Source organism: Pollachius pollachius (assembly GCF_949987615.1).
Source record: "Pollachius pollachius genome assembly, chromosome: 4".
Taxonomy (NCBI): domain Eukaryota; kingdom Metazoa; phylum Chordata; class Actinopteri; order Gadiformes; family Gadidae; genus Pollachius; species Pollachius pollachius.
The window spans coordinates 22,906,522-22,923,414 of record NC_136937.1 but is presented as its reverse complement, the minus strand read 5'-3'; the positions used below and the strand labels follow the sequence as shown (position 1 = coordinate 22,923,414).

The following is a 16,893-nucleotide window of genomic DNA, read 5'->3' as shown; positions in this document are numbered from 1 at the left end:
TTGGGTGCTTTCAGCATCCTCTGTCAACACTCGGCTTCGTCCTTCTCCGCCCCCTTGCCCTCCTCCCATCAACCCCACTCCTTTGTGATTGGTTACCTTCTGGAAGAGCATGTTGCAGCATTTCCATACATGGGAAATCCGGATTGTTCTACGTATATTAATCCCGGAAATTTGAACAAGTGAATCGCGACCGGCGTCCCTAAATTTTAGCGCTCTGCACAGCCACCCCAGACGGTTAGCAGGGAATACGTCTAAATGCATGTACGTCATTATTTTACACTTTAGTATGGTTAAACATGATTATAAATCATTATAACAACGTTTATAGGTCATAAAAGTCGAAAAAGCATGAAAGGTTTTCTTTAACAAGAATGAACTGAACTGATTCTTCTTTCTCGTTCGTCTCGTTTGTTCTCAGACACGACTCCTCCCAGACCCACTAGTCGCTGACTCGCTGTTAGTTCACTGACTGTGAGTGGTGAAGAGGCTCACCAAGCGAGCGTACGATAATACGATTCAATCAGTGAAATCGTAAATGCATGCTGTCTTTGTACTTTCTGTGTCATGCCAGATGAATCAAATATTTGAATGTCTTGTCAATCTGTCTCGTTCTTTCATGGTTCGTTCTCCACCCGGGACCCCCACCATCATTGCTAAATCAAGTCTATTATCTTGCTGATATGTTAAACATCCAACATCAACGAACGAACAAACGATCCTGAACGGTTCTTCTTGCCAACCTAACCGACGCAAACTGAACCAAGGGAAGTAATCATTGAATCCATCACTAGAATGAGCCCCCGTGAATGAGCTTACCGGCTAGCGTTTTGCACAGTGTAACCGCGCCCGTATATGCTACCGTAATGCATGGACTTGCCTCACCTCCGACATTTACCTCGAAGGGGGAAGGGAGAGGTTATGGTTAGGATTGGGGGAGAGAGGTTTAGGTTAGGGGAAGGGGAGGTTAAGGTTAGAGCTAGGGGAAGGGAGAGGTTAGCAAATAGATTCAGCTGATCACCCATCGTTCAGGTCCAAGGAGGCAGAGGAGTAAAGACCCTTGTAAAGACCCTTGACCCTCGTTATCTCAGCCATGGTTGAGAAGGAATTGGGGGAAAGGAACTTTGTCTTTGACTCCATGAAGTACATGAACTGCGACATGCTGCCTGTCACCTGTTGCCGCGAGGCACCACCACCCGGCAGCAGGGCAGCGGCAGCGCGCGGTTCAGTCTACTTCAGATTGATGTGGAAGTGGAAGAACCAGTGACGTCGGAGAACCCGACAAAGTCGTTTGTGATTCATAATATCGTATGGAGGCGCACACAGCTTTTGGCCGTGATAATATGTATTATATAATATAGATATCTATGTATTATATGAGATTATTTAGATATAGAGCTCCAGGACTGTAACGCAAGTGTTGTACACTTCCTTATTATTTGGATAATCGTTCTGCTGTTGGTGTTATGGCGCATAACACGTCGGACTCTCGTCTCTGGTATTTCCACAACGAGACTCGTAGTGGGGTTTTCTCTGCCATGGTTGAGAATAAATTGGGGGAAAGGAACTTTGGCTTTGACTCCCTGAAGTACATGTACCATGACATGGAGGAGAAAGGGATTGTTGGCCGCAAATTTCAGCCACTTGAGCCTCGCTTCCCGCTGCCGAGGAACCACCGCCTCGGCGCTGCAGGAGGCGGTGGTGCGCTGACCGCTGCCGTGGTCCCTCAGCAGAGAGGCTCCGGCGGGAGACATCCGCAGTCAACAATCGTGGAATACAATTCATTTCTCCTTCATGTCGTGGTTCAGTTTACTTCAGATTGATGTGGACGTGGAAGAACCCAACGCGGTCGTTTGAGATTCATAATATCATCTGGAGGCTCACACAGCTTTTTGCCGTGATAATATAAATATTATATGATATAGATATCTATGTATAATATGATATTATTTAGATATAGAGCTCCAGGACTCCCATGTGTTCTAGAATATTTACAGAACACGGCTAAAGGCAGTGTGCGCCTCGCCATTGCGATACATCCACTGTAAACAGAGCGCATGGTACCGTGGCTGCAAGCTGCTCAGGGCCGCTCCTGGCTGGACTTCCTGCCTCTGCGATTAAACCCTTGCAGCGCATCCAGAATGCGGCAGCGCGCCTCGTGTTCAACCTACCAAAGTTCTCACATGTAACCCCCCTCTTCCGAGACCTCCACTGGCTCCCTGTAATAGCTCGCATCAGATTCAAGATGATGATACTGGCATACAAGGCAACGGCGTAACCACGCATTCTTTGGGGGGGTCGTGTCCCCCCCAATGTTGAGAAAATACTAACCTGTCCCCCCCAATATACAGCAGGATAAAATGTAAAATATATGACATGTTCTCTTTTTATGAACCCTGTCAATGGATCGGTCTCTTGTTATGTCTTATTTATTTTCAATTTATTTCCGTTTGTTAAGAATCCCCCCTCCTAATTGTACACTTGTGCGATTTAGTTTGAAACCACCTCGCGACTTTCTGCGTTGTCATGGTTACCCCACACTCTTTCTTCAGTGAGAGCCAAGAAAGTAAAGAGTAATGGAGGATTTGAGGTTACCGGTACGTAAAAAGCAGAAGAAACTGGACCAACAGCCAAGCATACGGAGTTTTTTTCAGACAGTAAGTAACTTGATACCGAGCTTTGAGTAAGCAAATAAAACGAGTAGCCTCGTAAAAGCAGAATATTAAATATAGCTCATGAAGGTCAGTCGCTGTTCTTTTGATAAAATGACATGGTTACGATGCAGGCAGCACAGAGAGAGAAGGAGAGAGACAGCCTAGACAGGCATGCTGAAAGCAGTGGCCAGACAGGGACGTGCTCTGAACATGCAGGTGATCAGGTGAGTCATTTGAATGTAAGTAACGTTATTTAACGTGTTGGAGAGGAGGTAACGGACAATTTAAGGTTACTTAAAAAGCGGATAAAACTGGACCAGCAGCCGAGTGTACACGTTTTTTTTTTCTCCAGACAATTAGTAGCTTGATACCGAGCTAAATGTGTGAGTAAATAAAACGAGTAGCCTAATTAAAATATGAGTCGCTGTTTCTTCTGATAAAATGACGTGGGGTCACAATGCAGGCACCACAGAGAGACAGGGAGAGAGACAGGCATGCTGAAAGCAGTGGCCAGACAGGGACATGCTCTGGACATTAGGGCTTTGACTTCGAACTTCGTGATTCGAATATAATTCGAATATCAAAAAAATAAATCAAAATTCGAACGAATATTAGGCAGCCCTTAATATTCGAACCTTTTATGGGCAGGCCAAGAGGGAGAGACGTCGGAGAACCCGATGCAGTCTATTCATAATATTGTAACGACCACGGAAGAGGCAGTGAATGAAGTATTGATTAGACAGGGATTTATTAGAAACATAATAAACCGTTGGAACACGCAAGAGGCGTTCTACGCATAGCTGTAGAAGACCATTCTAGGCGTTCTACGCATAGCTGTAGACCGTCAAGTAGTAGACATAGACACTGAACATAAATAGTATGTACTAAGTATTCGGATTCAGCCCAGGTATTACTGAAGGCATTTAATGGTCAAAATATTATTAATAAATATTCGAATATATTCGAATATTAATATTAATAAACAAACGAAATTCGAATATGATTTTTGGGCAAAAGTCAAAGCCCTACTGGACATGCAGGTGATAAGGTGAGAATTTTGAATGTGAGACTAGACAGCCTTACAACATTGTTTATAAACTGGGCCTACATGTCAGCAATACATAAAAGTAGCCTACTTCTAATACAAGCAGAGTATATAGACCAAAATGATCACGAAGGTCAGCCACTGTTCTTCTGATAACATAATGACATGTGGTCACAATGCAGGCAGCACAGACAGACAGGGAGGCAGAGAGGCAGGCTGAAAGCAGTGGCCAGACAGGGGTATGCTCTGGACATGCAGATGATCAGGTGAGGAATGAATGTGAAATATAATGCAATTTAGTATTGCACAAAGACAGTCATTTTAAGTATGAAGCTAAGTAAGGCATTACAGGTACCTGCATCTTGTGTATGATAAGTGAAAATATACAGGTAATTCCAACGCTACACGTTATATTTCAGGAGACTGACAGGGAAAGAGAGACAGAGCCAGGCAGAGGAGGCAGTGGTTTAGATCAGCATAAGGAGGAGCTTGGTACCTGCCCACACCAGCCCAATACCCGCTTTATCGAAACTCAGTCCCTGAAAAATAAAACGCTCAAATTTCAGGACAGTTGGTTTAGGCAGTACAAATGGCTTCACTACAGTCCCTCACTGAAAGGTGTGCTTTGTTTTTATTGTTCCAAATATTTTGGAGAACAGAAATCCGCTTTAGCCAGTAAGGCTGATGGTGCTTTTATCAACACTGGTTTCAGTAATTGGAAAAAAGCTCTCCAAAGGTTCTCTGAACATGAAGACAGCGATTGCCATTCAGCAGCGGTGACAACATATTTGCACCAAAAACAGCCTGTCAGTACTCAACTTTCCTCTCAGTTGCAAAAGCAGCAGCAGGTGGCCAGGAATAGTTTCTTGAAGATTGTGGGGGGGGTGATGTGCTTGGCCAGACAGGGCAATGCTTTAAGGGGGCATGACAACAAAGAGGGCAACTTCCACCAGTTAATTAAGTACAAGGCAGAGGGTGATGAAGAACTTTCAAGCTGGCTTCAGCGGCACAACAATTTCACCAGCCCCAAAATTCAGAATGAGGTCCTTCAAATTGTCAGCAACACAATTGTACGCGAAATAACACAGGAAATCCACTCATTGCCAGTGGTTCAGTTTTCCCTTATAATTGATGGGACACAGGATGCAGCAGGAGTTGAGCAAGAGTCCTTCTGTCTGCGCTTTGTTGACAAAAACTTGCAGCCCAGAGAGGAATTCATAGGCCTGTATCAGGTCACATCCACAACTGGAGAAAACATAGCTAGTGTAGCTAAAGATGTTTTGATTCGCCTAAATCTCCCACTTTCACAGCTACGAGGTCAAACCTACGATGGGGCAGCCAATATGTCTGGCAGGATGCAAGGTGTGCAGGCTCATATCAAGAAAGAGCAGCCTCTTGCAGTATATGTTCATTGTGGGCCACACTGTGTCAATTTGATCACCCAAGCTGCCTGTGTATCCGCCCCCGTTATAAGAGATGCAATGCAGTTAGTGCATGAGTTGGGCGTTTTATTCAATCAGTCTGGGAAGTTCAAGGCTATCTTCACAGCTGTAGCAAAGTCAGATCGAACAGCTACGCATACATCTTTGAAGCCTCTCTGCCCCACCAGATGGACAGTCCGAACGCCAGCCATGCGCTCTGTCCTCTCACAATATGAATCTGTGCTCACAGCCACAGAAGAGATGTCTCAATCCACCACGATGGAAATGTCTGCAAGAGCCAGTGGCCTTCACAAAAGCTTTTTGAGGGGCAATACCATTCTCGGCATCATTCTGGCAGAAGATGTCATGGCTGTCATGGAGGAGCTGAACATTTCTCTGCAGCAGAGAAGCCAAACTACATCAGGGATGCTGGCTGCTGTAGACCATGTGAAAAGAGGCCTCCAGGCCAAAAGATCTGAAGTGCACTTTGACTGGCTGTACTCCAGAGGTTCTCAGATTGTCACATCTCTTAATCTGCAGCCAATCAAGATGCCTCATGTGCGGCAGCCTCCGAAGCGCTTCACTGGTCCAGCCACATCACATTCTCACTCCACTGCCCAAGCGTACTACAGAATGCAGTACTACAATACCTTGGACACTGCTGTGGTGCAATGCAATGAGCGCTTCAGCCAGGACGGGCTTCAAAGACTGCAAAAATTAGAGGATGTACTCATCTCTGGGAACATTGATGCAGTTGTGGATGAATACCCAGAGTTGGATGCCATGGCTTTAGAAGTGCAGCTGAAAATGTTCCAGGCCAACTACACTTGTACAACTTCCTCAGAGGTAGCAGACACTTTCCGGGAAATGGTGCCAGAGGTGCGACATCTTTTCAAGCAAGTCGAGATCCTTTTGAGACTGCTGATGGTTGTTCCTGCCTCCTCAGCAGAGGCAGAGCGAAGTTTCAGCGCCTTGAGACGGCTGAAGACATGGCTGAGAACCATGATGACGCAGACCCGGCTGAACAACGTTGCCATTTGCCATGTTCATCAGGAAAAGTTGGATGCTTTGGACAGGAAACAGATCTGTCAGAGCTTAGTTGAGCTTAATAATGAACGCCTCCAGGTTTTTGGGTCATTTATTTAGTTAATACTTTTCCATCTCAGTCCTATGCTGCCTTTCCTTTGGCTGTAGCACTTTTACACCTACATAGACATCCCATGTTCATTTCTCTTCTGTGTTCCAGTCAATGTAAATAATTTTCAGTGTAAATAATCAGACTTGCTTTTTATAGTAAAAATCAAGATTTTAAGTTTCATGCTTTGTGCAAGTCCCTGGAATTAAAAGTCCTCAGCAAATTTTTTTGTTAAAGTCTGTACATCACAAAAGTACATCAGTAGTTGTCCTAATTAAAATAACATTAAAAAAACATGCTTTGGGTTTGTGGTATTTTTCCATTGGAAGCTATCCTTTTTGCTACAGTACTACTGGAAGAGCATAATTGTAATTGGTAGGTGTGTTTAAGGTCAGTAAGCAACTAACCAAAACAAAGTGTGTGTGTGTATGTGTGTGTGTGTGTGTGTGTGGGGGGGGGGGGGGGGCGGGGCAGACATTACATGATTACACTATTCCTTTAGATGTGAATTCAAATGGTCAATGTAGTCCTCGAAACTATGTTCTAAATGTCCACATTTTCATATATAAATATAGAATTGTAGGCAATGCACTTAACAAATAATAATAAAAAATTGGACCCCCCCAATGTCTAAACCATGGTTACGCCCTTGATACAAGGCAGTCGATGGAACTGCCCCTGCCTACCTCCAAGCATTAGTAAAGCCACACACCCCAACACGATCCCTCCGCTCAACTACCTCAGCTGGACATCTGGTACCGCCATCGCAAAGAGCAAGCAAAGGTCGATCAGCGAAGTCACAACTTTTCTCTGTTTTGGGACCTCAGTGGTGGAACGAGCTCCCTACCTGTCAGGATCGCAGAGTCGCTGACCAGCTTCCGCAAAAGACTCAAAACTCACCTGTTCAGAGTTCACCTCGACTCTGCATAGAAACCAATGCACAGCCACCATTGAATGTTGTACGTCCTGGCACTTGTACATTGCACTTATTCAAGGTACTTAATTGTGTAGCATCTACAGTAGCTGCTATCTTTGCTTTACACGGGGAATGGGTTAGCCTAGCGATTGTAATACTTGCACTTGGTTCTATGAACATCTTTACTGTACCGACAGCGATATATTGTTTCACTTCTTATGACAAATGTACTTATTCTAACAAATGCACTTATTGTAAGTCGCTTTGGATAAAAGCGTCTGCTAAATGCCCTAAATGTAAATGTAAATGTAGGCCACACACACACCCACCCTCCTCCTTGACCCGCCTCTCTCCTCCTCATTTGTATTAATGCTACAGACACCGAAATGGCGCATTTGGGGAAAGCTCAATGTGCGACTGGCTCGTAGTGGCTGTAATTCTGCACCACGGCTGAATTGGAACGTCTTCAAATACTGTGTTTGGGGTCTACTAATATCTATATTAAAGCATCCATGAAGTAGCGTGCCATGGGACCTTTAAATGGGGTAAGTGAGGGAAATTTGAGCTGTGTTCAGTTTAAGTACAGTTTAATTGATTTGTCAAAAAGGACCTATATGATAAGAAAAGGTTGGGCCAAAGGGAATTCCTAAAATTAAATAAAAATCGTTACGAGTGAGAGGATGAAGGTGAATGGGCTATGGACTCCAGGCCGAGGGGCCTGTCGATGTTAGTGTAGACTGAGTCAACGTGAATAGATATTAAAGTGTGTTCAGGGACGATAAATGGCTTAGTTTTTCCATAAATATAAACAAGTTTTTGATGTAGCTCAGGATAATGGATTGATGAAATAATCTACAAAACTCAGCTAAGCGATAGGACTCAGAGAGAGAGAGAGAGAGAGAGAGAGAGAGAGAGACTACCAACCCTTGTAAAAATCAATGTTTGTGTGGGTAAGTGCGTGTAATGCCTCCTTATACCGTCGGGGGATGCACTAGCCCTTCAAACAATGTTTGAAGGTAATTCAAACTCGGTCTGCTGGTTTATTACACAAACTGTATCCTAACAGCTTTTCTACATCTATCATTTTTTCCATAATTCCGATTGTAACAATCGTTTTTTTTTTTGTCAATTTTATCGCATGATAAATGCACACACGCGGGCCACTCATTAATGAACAATATCTTTAACCTGGTGTTGTTTTAAAAGGTGCAACAACGTCGACCGCCGAGAGATTTGAGGTAGACGTCATTACTCATCTCTCTCTCTCTCTCTCTCTCTCTCTCTCTCCCCCCCCCCCCCCCCCCCAGGCGGACCACACGGCTCCACATCTCGCTCAAGTGGCGCCACCAAGCACATCAAGGGAGAAGGAGAAAGCTTTCTTTTCTCTTTCTGGATTCCTTTTTCCTAATGCTGGTCTACCATCGGAGCATTATAAGCGAGCAAGAAGGAACCAACCTTTGTGGACCTAGGATGAAAGACTAAGAGAAGTAGTTTGTGTTTGCGTGTGTGTGGGTTGGGGGGGGGGGGGGGGGGGCGATGACAACGACGACGACGAAGAAGTTGAGAAGACGGATTATTGGTCCTCACCTCGGAGGAAAGCCGAGGGTCCGCCGGCCGCGCGTCATGGCGTTTTAACGCTCAGGACGGAATACTCTGATCTGCTGAAGGGAAGATGTACAACGAGTTGGCGGGCGTCCTTTTATTTTTTCTCATCGTTCTTGCAACTCGGTGAGGATTTTACATTTTCAAGCGTTTCTCTATTTTTAAGAGTTCTAAATGTTCGTGCTTTTGTCTTCTGCTTATTTTTGGAACATCTTCCGCACGATACGAATCCATGGCACACACAAGCACACGCGCACGTGCGCACTAACACACACACACACACACACACACACACACACACACACACACACACACACACACACACACCGCTACTGCAGGTCAACGCGCGACATGAATCCATGAGTCTCATGATAACAAAAATGTGTCTTGAGATCATCTTAGAGACAGTTTTTTTTCCTGGGCGTTCTTCTTAATTCATGTCTTCCTCCTTCTTCTCCAACAGCTCCGACCAGCTGGAACACAGCGAGGACCCCCTGGACCCCCACCACGGCCCTGTCCGTCAGGTCATGGCCCTCCGGAGCCACCAGGCGGACGCCACTCACATCCTGAACAACTTACTGAAGGAGTACGACAAGACGCTGCGACCCAATATTGGTGGTGAGTTGAAAGTTGTCGATGGATCGAAAGCTGCTATATTATAATGCATGTTATGTATGTTATAATATGTGTTATAACTGCTGTGATGTTTTGGGTTAGGGTTAGGGGAGACAGGGGAGTCTAAATATTCAGGTTGAGCTGTAGTTTGATGGACATGGATTGTCATTGGTCGATTTGATCACAGCTTTATCTATTTCTACCTCTGTCTTTCTATGTATCTATCTATCCATCTACACCTTACCGTTCTGATAAGAGCCCCCCCCCCCCCCCCTCGTGATAAGGTCATCTCCACAGACAACCTTTATCCTACTTGCAAAGTACGTGACATTAGTGTATTCTGGGGAAGAGTATTATTGGAGCTGTGTCATCCCGTGTGGTTGTTGTGCTGGGAGCAGGCTGGCTGTGCCTCGCTCTGTCGCTTTCCACGGTGCTGCTGACTTTTGGCTGAGTGGGATTAATTCACATGCTTTGGACGAGCCACTGACTGTGGTTTAGGAATCCATCTCTGGCTTGAACCTCCAAAAATAAAAAACTTTTTTATGTAAAAAACATGAAACACTTATTGACAGCGCTCATGTGCAACTATAGATGATACTGAAATAAGATATTGGGTTAGCCAAATTATAACTCCAGAACAGATGTGGGCAGTTCACGTTGGATATAGTGGATCCTTTAATTAGGAGTCAAAACAAACCAAACAACTGGGTCACCTGAGCCCCTTAACAGTCCTGGGTCATTCTGTGGCTGCATGGCTACTGGCTCCCCTGTCAACGCACTTCAGTTCAGATCCAATATGTGGAGGACATGTGTGATACAACAAGGCTTAATCAGCAGATTAAGGGTAACCCCCTCAAGAGGGAGTCATCGACTGCAAATAAGGCAAACCAATGGTTTTATGTACAGGTATCAGAAAAAATGGAAATTAACTGCAAGCCCCCTTGGATAAAAGTGATGGCCAGGGAGGGATTGGTGCTGGGAGGGGGTCAAGATGTCCATTTGAATTCCTGTGGTTCTCTCCAGTTTCCAGGGTCCCTCTGGCGGTTAGCTGGCTTGTTACTACTCGCTGTCCTGCTGCTTTAATGTCCCCTTCCTGTTGAGCTCTGGCATATTATAACAACATCTTTCGTGTTACAAATCATAATATGTGACTGTGGATTGTGTGGGGATGATGGCTGGTTGAAGCAGCCTCACCTGGCCCGAGTCAGACTGATTTAATTCACATTTAGGGGATTTTGCTGACGCTTTTATCCAAAGCGGCGTACAACCATTCATTCACACATTCACACATCGACGGCAGAGTCACCAGGCAGGACGACAGCCAACTCGTCTGGAGCAATAATGATGAGGCATCTTGCTCAGGGACACCTCAACACTCATCCCGCTCTACCTCCTGAGCTACTGCTGACTTTGGGGCTTGGTGAGGCCGCACACCTGTCCTGCATTAAGCACAGAGGTTAAACCAGCCAGCACCAGACCGGTTTCATCATGAACAACCTGTGTTCCTGCTTCAGAGGACACAGCACAGCCACCGAGTTGGCAGCAAGGACTGCTACAGTGACATTTGGGGGTTGACAGTTTTCCTCCAAAGCCTCGTACAATACAATGATTGCTTCTGTTTCTTGCCATTCAATTAAAATAACTCTTGCAAACTTTGTTTGCATGGTATGAGGTTGCAACGCAGTTAAGACATGTTAGACAGACAACATACAATTATGAGACGGCAAGTTCAAATCAGTTTAAGGCTCTATTGGGACACTGGCCAAGGTGAAAGGGCCAACTGCCGTACTCTACGGGCCACACGGTACTAGAGATACAGAAAAAGGAAAGGATTCCTGGAAATGTTGAGTGACAATTTATTAAAATGAAAATGAATGAATGAATTCAACTTAAACTAATATCTGCATCGGAGTACACCGCAACCCATCCCACTGCACTATGTGTCGTCGGAGTGACGTCTTTTCTGTGTCGTTAGTTGTCGTCAAATTTCGGTAACGCCAGGCGACGTCTTTTCTTTGACGTCTACCAAATGTCTAATGTTGATGTCTGTGGGACCTCTGTGTAAGGGCTATTTATAGTACAAATGTGGTAGCATCAAATGTAGACTAATTTTAGACATATTTTTTATACTTCTAGATTTTATTTTCTGTTTATATGTTTATGGTTGTTGGCCATTGGAAAATGGGAAATAGCTATTTATTTAATTGGACGGCATAGCATAAAAAAGACGTGTAAAATTAGTCTAAATTTGAAATCACATTTGGACTATGAATAGCCCTTACACGGAGGTCACATGGACGTCAACATTAGACGTTTGGTAGAAATGTTGAACGTCAATATGACGTCCAAGTTGGGTCATGGTTTGACATCCAAATAGTTGACCTAGTTTGGATGTCAAATAGATGTCCAGAATTGGTCATGGACCGACGGACAAGATATAGACATGATCTGCACGTCTATCTGACGTCCAATGTTTAGTGGGATATCAACTCTTTAGCAAGCAAACATTGTGTAAATGTAATTTGACAAAACTGTTTAACTATCATTTTTGTTTTATTTTGTGTCGTCGAAAACTTTACAACTTTCACTAATGCCTTATTTCCACCGAGCGGAGCGGCTCATTTCGGTGCGGCTGGGTTCGCTTATATTGGCGATTCCAATGCCAAAAGTTGGGCTAGGTCCCAAAATAGTGAGCACACTGAGCCACTCTGAGCCGCTCCTTTACTTTTCTATCAATGTTACTTTATGCTTGTACTTTACAACTATTCAGTTGGAAATATTCTACTCTTTACTCCCCTCATTCATCGGATTACTAAAGTTACTTTAACATTTTTTTCTACAAAAACAATAGTTTAGGAAAGAGTTTATAAATTATGGTATCGCTCCTGGTTTAAGGGTTGCTATGATTTCACAATGCTTACGTAGCTGCCGTGCCTATCGCCATCCCTGATGGCTGCCCTAATATAAGGGTACTGTCGGTGGTGGAAACGCCAGCCAGGTTTAGCGTAACCGAGGTGTCCTGCTCTGAACCGCTCCGCTCCGCTACGTGGAATCGAGGCATTAGGTCTTTTAATATTGATCTGTCCTTTCGACTTATTGTCCTCCTTACCCTCCCCCAATGGAGTCCCTCATCTGGGATCCTTCTCATGGGTCCCTCCCTCTGGGGTTTTAGGGGAGTTTTTCCTCATCCATTAAAGGGCTTAGGGCAGGGGTCGGCAACTGGCGCCCCGCGGGCCATAACTGGCCCGCCAGACATAATATCTGGGCCGCCAGATTATTCTGAAGTTAGATGATTTTTTAATATATTTTTTTATATTGAATATCTATATCTGTTCGCTTGAATGTTAAGGGCCGGATACAATGAAATTTTTTTCTTTCACAACCGTTTTTGAATTAAATTGTATCAAATCCTGCTAATATTCCCGGAAGGTTAGAGACACACTCGTCACGTTCACGCGTGAGCTGCGAGGAGCTGAGCGGGAGTTATTGGAAACTGCAATATTAAATTAAATGGAACCCCCCTCTATAGGCCTATATGCAACAACCATGGCGACCTGACATTACGTATTTGTGTGTGATACTGCACGTAGAGAAAGGCAGGAGCTTTTGACAGAAGTCCACAAAAGATTTAAGACGCCAAGCTCTGAGACTTTGCTGTTTAACACAGGTAGAGTCTCTGATGAGGCTACTTCGCCTATAGCTTTTCTAACGGTGAGTAGGCTAGGAACGGAGGTTTGTGTGTGTGCGCAGCAACCGTCAGTCAGCAACCGCAATGGTGTGTGTATAGGTGTGTGTGTGTGCGTACAGTCAATCAGCACCCACCGTGGTGTGTGTGTGTTTAAGAGTGGTTGGCTGCTTTTTTAGGTGCACACTACTGCCCTCTCTCCAGCATAAGTCCGTTCTACACTGCCAAGCCGGTTCGGTCGAGGCTTGGCACGCCCGTTGATTTCACCGTCTTATCTCAAGTTTCCTGTATAAAACCGAGGGGGCAAAATCCCCCATTCGTCACGGCGCGAGCGTTCTTGGTTCACTGGAGAAGGCGGGGCTGCGCACGGAGTCTAGACCTCTTTAGAATAATTTGCATATGCCTGAATGTTTTTATTTTTTTATGAATGAAGACACCCGCATGCAAGAATGAGTTCATGTCTGATTGTAGGCTACATACGCGATTAACTATTTACGTGCAAAAACGCCAACATAATCTTTATTTTGCTGACCACTTTTGGGTTAGGGTTTTTTATCCTGACAAAAGCCTCGTAAGGACAGTTCATCTGCGTCTCTCTCGTAGATTGCACCATCTTTCAACGTCTTTGTTTAATACGACTGCATCAACTTCTCTCACTTGATCAGCAGCTTCCGGATTTCACTTTCTCTCCTGTTAGAATTGCTCATGATGATATCACTGAGTTGTCTCTGTGGAGACAGTGCAGCAATATGGAGCCAGTATCCTGCCATAATTCAAACCAGAAAAAAAATGTTTCAAAGGCTTGTAAGTCTGGGTTTGAAAACTCAACACCTTGTAAAAAAGTTTTTGCAACATTGAAAAAAGAGATTATAGCCTGAAAAAAAGTTCAAACATCTGCAAACATGATTTTGTGTTCTATTTTATCATCTTCATCGTTTTCACCAACACATTTTCAAAGTTAAAAAAATTTCACCAGCACATTTGCAGAGTTTAAAATCTGGCACTGTTCTAACAGAGTATTTCATTGTTTCCCGGTTTTGAAACCTTGTAAATGGCATTCTGCAAACAGGTGTTCATATATTGAAAAATAAGTTTTGAAAGGTTGAATATTTATTTTTAAAAACTTGTAAAGGTATAAATTTACACCATTGCAATGGATTTTTTTAGAACTCACTTTTCAGCACTGACTTTTCAGAGATTTGACCACACAGGCGCAAGCTTTAAATCACGTGATTATTGGCATTATTGGATTATTATGGATTATTGGATTATTGTGATTATTTTTTTTTCCTTTTTGCAGATCAACGATTTCAGACCTTTGACTGTCAGGAGTTTCAAAACGAATGCACGATAGATGTTATGTATGTGGTATACCCACATAATGAAGGAACTACTTTTTGTTGTATGCGTTGCCTGTTCTATGTGTGCGCATTGATTTATGTCCCCAGTTATGTAGATCCAGTAAAAAACTATGTTGACTACAACTCCTGGTCTAGACATCCTTATTACGTTATAATTATGAAGTAATACACAACAATTGGCGACGAGAATCGTGTTGTATCCCCGCGGTGCAATGCTCCATAAGACAGGTTGAATGTGTCTTTGATGGCCGTCAGGATCACGTTGTTTACCCACCCGCATGGCGGCTGCGTTAATGGAAACGCTACGGAGTATCCTACAGAAGAAGTGACCGGATAAAAGTTTCACAGTGAGTGAAGAGCAACGAAACAAGTGAAAATGAATATTGGACGGATGGATTGTTTTGACAGTACTGTAGAAGATTGGTCGGCTTATGTGGAAAGACTTGAACAATACTGTGTGGCAAATGACGTGGAGGAGGAGAAGAAGGTTGCGGTGCTTTTGAGTCTGATGGGAGCTAAGACATACAATTTGCTAAGTAACCTCACATTACCGGATAAGCCGTCTGAGAAAACGTTCCAACAGAATGTGGATTTGCTAAAATGCCACTTGAATCCGAAGCCACTAGTCATAGCCGAACGTTTCCGATTCCATAAGAGAGATCAGTTAAAGATGGAGTCTATAGCTGAATATATGGCGGAGCTGCGGAGATTGGCTGAACATTGTGACTTCGGGGCGGGACTTTTGGATGCACTCAGAGACAGGCTCGTATGCGGATTGGACAATGACAATACACAGAAAAGACTTTTGACGAAGAGAGATCTAACACTGGATATGGCATATGACATCGCCGTTTCAATGGAAACTGTTGCAAAAGACGCAATTCAATTGCAAACGAAAAATATGGGAGAATGCTCTGTGAATAAATTTCACACAAAACCAAAGGACAGAACACAGTCATGTTTTCGGTGTGGGAAAAATTCACATGACTCAACTGAGTGCTGGTTCAAAGATAAAGACTGTAGACAGTGCAACAAACCTGGACACATACAGAAAATGTGCAGGTCGAAGCAAAGTGATAACAAATCATACCAAAGGAAAATAGGAAAGAGGGACAGAAATGTACATCAGGTCAGTGAAACTGATTCAAGCGACTCAAATGCAGATTTGTCATGTCTGAAAATTCATTCTCTTAAAGAGACAGATCGTAACATCATATGGGTGACACCTGAGGTAGAGGGAGTGAAATTAAAGATGGAGTTGGATACAGGATCTGCCCTCTCAATCATCTCACACAAAGATTATGTGAGTACATTTCCAAAGGTGAAACTGAAGCCAACCTCAGTAATGCTGAAAACATACACAGGGGAGAAAATCTCTCCTATGGGAAAATTGAAAGTTAAAGTTAAACATGGGAAGGACAAGCAAAAGTTGGAGTTGTATGTGCTGCAGAGTGAGGGTGTGACATTTGGACGTGAATGGATGAGAAGCATTCATCTCAACTGGCAGTCAATAAAGGCAATACAGATCACCTCAAAGGAAAACAGAAGCACTACAGATGAAAGACTGAAACGGATACTGACACAGTCTGCACAGGTTTTCCAAGATGGAATAGGCACCCTGAAGCACCTGAAAGCACAGGTTGTTCTCGAAGAAAATGCAACACCAAAATTCCACAAGGCTCGTCCTGTGCCCTACGCCATTCGCCCAAAGGTGGAGGCGGAACTACAGCACTTGGAGGATCAAGGTATTCTTTCCAAAGTCGACTGGTGTGAATGGGAAACACCAATTGTGCCCGTGGTCAAGAAGACTGGTGCTGTACGAATCTGCGGTGACTTCAAGGTCACAGTGAATCCTGTCCTGCATGCAGACCAGTATCCCCTCCCACGCATTGATGATATATTTGCGTCCCTGGCAGGTGGAGAGCGTTTCTCAAAGATAGACCTTGCTCAGGCATACTTACAGATGGAAATGGAGGAGTCTTCACGAAAGTATCTGACGATAAATACCACAAAAGGCCTTTACCAATACAACAGATTGGTCTTTGGTATATCTAGTGCCCCAGCGATATGGCAACGCGCCATGGACCAAGTACTCCAAGGGATATCGGGAACCCAATGCTATCTGGATGACATCATTGTCACGGGAGTTGATGATGAGACACACTTGACAAACCTACAAAGAGTTCTGTTGAGATTGGAGGAGTATGGATTGAGGGCCAACAAGGACAAATGTGAGTTCTTCAAAGACTCAATTGAGTATTGTGGTCACATCATTGACAGACATGGACTCCACAAATCTCAGGACAAAATCGATGCTGTTCTGAGAGCACCAAAGCCGGAGAATGTGAGCCAGATGCGCTCATTCTTGGGCCTCATCAATTACTACCACAAATTTCTGCCAAACCTCTCCACTGTGTTGCACCCTCTACACCAGTGGTTCCCAAACTGTGGTACGCGTACCC

At 44.1% G+C, this 16,893-nt stretch overlaps 1 protein-coding gene across 1 annotated transcript in view; it reads left to right on the top strand.

The window, feature by feature from the left end:
* Window positions 1-9,312: 9,312 nt before the first annotated feature.
* LOC307074392 (gamma-aminobutyric acid receptor subunit gamma-3-like) overlaps window positions 9,313-16,893 on the top strand; it is a gene marked incomplete at its 3' end in the record, with an annotated part of 122,391 nt that continues 114,810 nt past the window's right edge. Inside the window, exon 1 of the mRNA XM_079734540.1 lies at window positions 9,313-9,388. The remainder of the gene's footprint in view (window positions 9,389-16,893) is intronic.